The following is a 5,544-nucleotide window of genomic DNA, read 5'->3' as shown; positions in this document are numbered from 1 at the left end:
AGGACAGCTCTTGGGGATCAGAGGACAGCTCTCAGGGGGTCAGAGGACAGCTCTCTTGGAGTCAGAGGGCAGCTCTCTTGGGGTCAGAGGACAGCTCTCCCAGGGTCAGAGGCCAGCTCTCCAGTGGTCAGAGGGCAGCTCTCAGGGTGGGGGGGGTTTCTCTGCCTGCCACCTTGGGGGATTTAGGCATTCAACTCAGGCATCTAGCCTGATAACACTGAGCCCAAGCAAAATGAAATGGACAGATCACCCCAGGGGATTACAGGGTGACAGAAACCAGCCCTGCATCTGGAGCCTCCCTTTAACACACTCATCTGGCTTCACAATTGCTCTGACCTTTTCACACACACACACACACACACACAGTGTTTGTGTGTATCAAACTCTGGAAATTATCCTCCTATGAAAGGGGCAACTCCCAGACTTTTTAAAAACACAGGGTAGGCGGGAGAGACTGGGGGAGGGCTCAGAAGCTTGGAGCACTGACTGTTTTCCAGAGGACCTGGGTTCAATTTCCAGCACCCACGCAGCAGCTCACCCACGCCTCTTCCAAGGGGTCTGTACTGGCTGGTTTTGTGTCAACTTGACACAGGCTGGAGTTATCACAGAGAAGGGAGCTTCAGTTGGGGAAGTGCCTCCATGAGATCTAGCTGTGGGGCATTTTCTCAATTAGTGACTAAGGGGGTAGGGCCCCTTGTGGGTGGTGCCATCCCTGGGCTGGAAGTCTTAGGTTCTATAAGAGAGCAAGCTGAGCAAGCCAGGGGAAGCAAGTCAGTAAGGAACATCCCTCCATGGCCTCTGCATCAACTCCTGCTTCCTGACCTGCTTGAGTTCCAGTCCTGACTTCCTCTGGTGATCAACAGCAATGTGGAAGTGTAAGCTGAATAAACCCTTTCCTCCCCACCTTGCTTCTTGGTCATGATGTTTGTGCAGGAATAGAAGCCCTGACTGAGACAGGGTCCAATGCCCTTTTCTAGCCTTTGAGGGTATTGTACATGCATGCTATACAGACATACGTGCAGGCAAAACACTCATACACATTAAAAAATAAAAATAAATAAATACCAACAAATTTAAAATTTTATCTAAAAAAAAGTGAAGGGGTGGGAAGGGTCATGCTTTGTTTGCCCTTGGACAAACTGTAGTCTAGCTAAGGCAAAATAAATAAATACAAAATAAAAAACTATACCTTCAACTAGCTTTTTAAAATTAATTAATGAAGGGGCTAGTGAGATGGCTCAGCAGTTAAGAGCACCAGCTGCTCTTCTGGAGGTCCTGAGTTCAATTCCCAGCAATCACATGGTGGCTCACAACTATCTGTAATGAGATCTGACGCCCTCTTCTGGTCTGTAGTGTCTGAAGACAGCTACAGTGTACTTACATGTAATAAATAAATATATCTTAAAAATTAATTAATTAATTAATTAAATGTGTGAGTATTCTATCTGCATGTACATCTGCACAGCAGAAGAGGGCATCAGATCCCATTACAGATGGTTGTGAGCCACCATGTGATTGGTGGGAATTGAACCCAGGACCTCTGGAAGTGCTCTTAACTACTGAACCATTTCTCCAACCTCAGTTAGCTTCTTAGGACCACCCAGCATAAAAGAAGAAAAGAAAGTAGGGCTGGAAAGATGGCTCAGGGGTTAAGAGCACTGGCTCCTGAGTTCAGTTCCCAGCAACAGAAGGGTAGCTCACAACCATTTTGCAACTCCAGCCCCAGGGGGGGATTCCCTGCCCTCTTACCTCTTTCTGGTGCTGCATGCATGAGCTATGCAGACAAACAGCAGGAAGATCCCATACACATAAAACAAAAACAAAGGTACAAAAAAGGGAGGAAAACCACCACAGAAGAGGGCAAACCCAGCTTTAGCAAGCGGTGCCTGGAGAGGGGGTGGTGGCTTAATCAGCTGGGCTCCATTAGCACACTGGGGTTTGAGTCTCAGCACCCACCTGGCCAAGCTGGGTGGTGCTAGTCCTTAATCTCCCATCTGGGAGGTGGTGGTAGCCATTCAATCCTGTCTCCAAACAAACAAACTAGAAGCTCAAAGAATAACAGGCATACAAGCCAAAAACAAAGAAAGGGGGAGAGAGGTAAAGAGAGAGGGGAAGAGAAAAGAAAAAGAAGATGGAACGCTAATAAATTCTGGGGCTACTTGATTTAAAGGATGACATATTGTCCAGACCTTGAGAACTTAATAGCCCCCGCGGTGCCCCGTTCTGCCCGAACACACTGCGAATTGCATTCGTTCCAGGCACCACGATTTAAGAGCAATATTGACAAGAGCTGTAAAAATGTTCATGCCCTTTGACCTAATAATCTCACCCGTGAGAATTTATTCTAAGGGGACAACTCAAGGGAATAGATGAATCTGAGATGGTATCATCGATGCAACACACTTTACTATATAGACATACCTACGTATATAGGTATAAAATAAAGGTTTCTTCAAAAAGGATGTTGGAATGGCTTTAAGATGTGAATTATTTAAATATAAAGGAAATATGATGGTGCATGCCATAACATGGGTGAACCCTGAAAAATCTAGTTACACGAAAGAAATCCGACACCCACAAAGGGTGACATATCGTCTGATCCCATTTGTATAAAAATATCCACAATAGAGCTAGGCATGGCGGCTCATGACTGTGATCCTGGCGCTCGGGTACCTGAGGCAGAATGATTGGCAGGTATTTGAGGCCATCTGAGCTACAGTGTAAGAGCCTGTCTCAAAAGACAAAACTCGCGCATCTGCCATGGTAGAGCATGTCTATCATACCAACACTTGAGAAGCTCAGAAGTTTAAGGTCGTAGTCAGCCTGGGATACAGGAGACCCTGTCTGGGAAAAATAAAATAAGATATATCGCAGAAAATGGACAAGCATGAGAACTGATGACATTAAAATAAGATATATCGCAGAAGGTGGACGAGCATGAGAACTGATGACAGAGAAAGAGGAGGGGGAAGACCAAAGGGAAACAGTTAATTAATGAAAGCGAACATCAGAGTAAGTGAGTCTATGGAAGAGAGCACAGAGGACACAGAGAGGGGCTGCCATGGCTACGAGGCAGTAATGAAGAGTGATGGCCAGAGAGTGGGGGGTATTTGAGGGGGTATGAGAAACTGTAGAGTTAAAGAGTCCTGATAATTATACTTGTGAATAGAATAGGCTCGACACCCTAACACTGTAAACTTTCATTTTTAGACAGGGTCTATTAATGTAGCCCAGGCTGCCCTAGAACTCTTTATGTAGGCCAGGCTGGCCTCCTTGAACTCATACAGAGGTTAATCTACCACTACCTTCCAAGCACTGGGGGTTAACACTATAAATACTTGGATGATTGGCTAGGCAGGTCTGTTTGCCTGTAGGCAGGACTCCGGAAGTGGAGCCAGGAAGATGGGGATCCAAGAAGACTGGTAGCTCAGGATCGATCAGCCTCAGTGGCAGAGAACTCAAGGCTAGCCTGGGTCACACAACCCCCTGCCATAAAATATCACAGAACAAAACAGATGCATTTGCTAGGCATGGTGGGATATGCCTGTACTCCTTGGGCAGAAAGAACAGGGAGATTATGAGTTTGAGGCCAGGCTGGGCTGTAAGAATAAGGCCCCGTCTGTACTGGCTAGATTTGTGTGTCAACTTGACACAAGCTGCAGTTATCACAGAGAAAGGAGCCTCCCTTGAGGAAATGCCTCCATAAGATCCAACTGTAAGGCATTTTCTCAATTAGTTATCAAGGGTGGGAGGGGCCCTTGTGGGTGGTGCCATCCCTGGGCTGGTAGTCCTGGGTTCTATAAGAAAGCAAGCTGAGCAAGCCAGGGGAAGCAAGCCAGTAAGGAACATCCCTTCATGGCCTCCGCATCAGCTCCTGCTTCCTGACCTGCTTGAGTTCCAGTCCTGACTTCCTTTGGTGATGAACAGCAATGTGTAAGTGTAAGCTGAATAAACCCTTTCCTCCCCACCTTGCTTCTTGGTCGTGATGTTTGTGCAGGAATAGAAACCCTGACTAAGACACTGTCTCAACCAAAGAAAATGAAACCCAGAAGGATGTATTTGACAATGTCCTGATGAGTCCCTCTTCCCTCTAGGGTGGTGCCTCTCAGCCTTCCTGACACTGTGACCTTTAACACAACTCTTCATGCTGTGGTGACCCCCAACCATTAAATGGTTTTTGTTGCTACCTCATAACTGTAATCTTCCTACTATTATAAATCATAAGGTAAATATCTATGCTTTCTGATGGCCTTAGGGGACCCTTGTGCAAGGGTCATTTGGCCCCCAAAAGGGATGTTACCCACAGTGTTTGAGAACCACTGTTTCAGGAGACTATGCTGTCAATCAAACCAAGGCCTTGGGGATGCTTGAGTAGTACTCGACCACTAAGCTACAACCCACACCCTCTCTCTCTCATTTTTTTATAGGGCTAGCACAATGACTTAACGAGCAAAACCATTGTTCAGACAAGCCTGCTGGCCTGAGTTCAATTCCCAGATCCCAAAGTGGAAGAAAACTGCGTCATCGAAGGCTGCCCTCTGACCTCCAGGAATGCTCCGTGACACACTCAATGTAGGTGCACACACAATGAGAGTAACAATAAATTTAATTTAAAATTTTAACTTTAAATTTTTTTTTTTTTTTTTTTTTGGCCAGGCGGTGGTGGCACACACCTTTAGTCCCAGCACTTGGGAGGCAGAAGCAGGCAGATTTCTGAGTTTGAGGCCAGCCTGGTCTACAGAGTGAGTTCCAGGACAGCCAGGGCTACACAGAGAAACGCTGTCTCAAAAAAAAAAACTGAATTAAAAAAAAAAAAAAAAGGAAAAGAATTTTTTTTCTTAGTCAGTTAATCCCAGCACTGGCGAGCAAAGTCAGGAAGAGCTGAGTATCTATGAAACTTACATGACCCCGACTCAAAAAATAAATTATTTATTTATTTAGAGACAGAATCTCACTGCATACCTTTGACCTGGCACTCCCTATGTAGGCCAGGCTGGCTTGGAATTCACAGACATCTTCCTGCTCTGTCCTCTCAAGTGCCAGAATTAGAGGTCGGTGTCACTACACCCTTCCAATTTATTTTCTTACTAAATTAATGTTGTCCACAAGAGGGCAGGCAGAAGGTGACAAACCAGATTGTTTAGCATAAGCCTCGAGTGAGAAGAACCCCAGGTCCCAACATTCACTGCTATCTTGAAGGTCACCAAAGTCTCACTTCCTGACCTTACACGGAGGAAAACAAGGCCATGGAGGTCAAGACCCACCCTGTGACCTGTGACCCTCCCGGGCAGCAGGAAAGGCAGGAGGAGCTGAGCCTGGGGGCTGGACACCTGCCCTCACCCAGCTCAAGAGAATAGTGAACTGCATAGCAGCTTTGAGGTCGGGCCTGAGGAGGCAGGGGGAGAGCCCAGCTCCTCACGTCTATTACCTCATGTCTACTAAACTGTACTACGTTTTTAGAAATGTCTTATTTAGACAGGCGGTGGTGGCACACACCTTTAATCCCAGCACTTGGGAGGCAGAGGCAGGTGGATTTCTGAGTTC

Source organism: Mastomys coucha, unplaced genomic scaffold, assembly GCF_008632895.1.
Source record: "Mastomys coucha isolate ucsf_1 unplaced genomic scaffold, UCSF_Mcou_1 pScaffold11, whole genome shotgun sequence".
Classification (NCBI taxonomy): domain Eukaryota; kingdom Metazoa; phylum Chordata; class Mammalia; order Rodentia; family Muridae; genus Mastomys; species Mastomys coucha.
Note: the sequence above shows the minus strand (reverse complement) of the source record.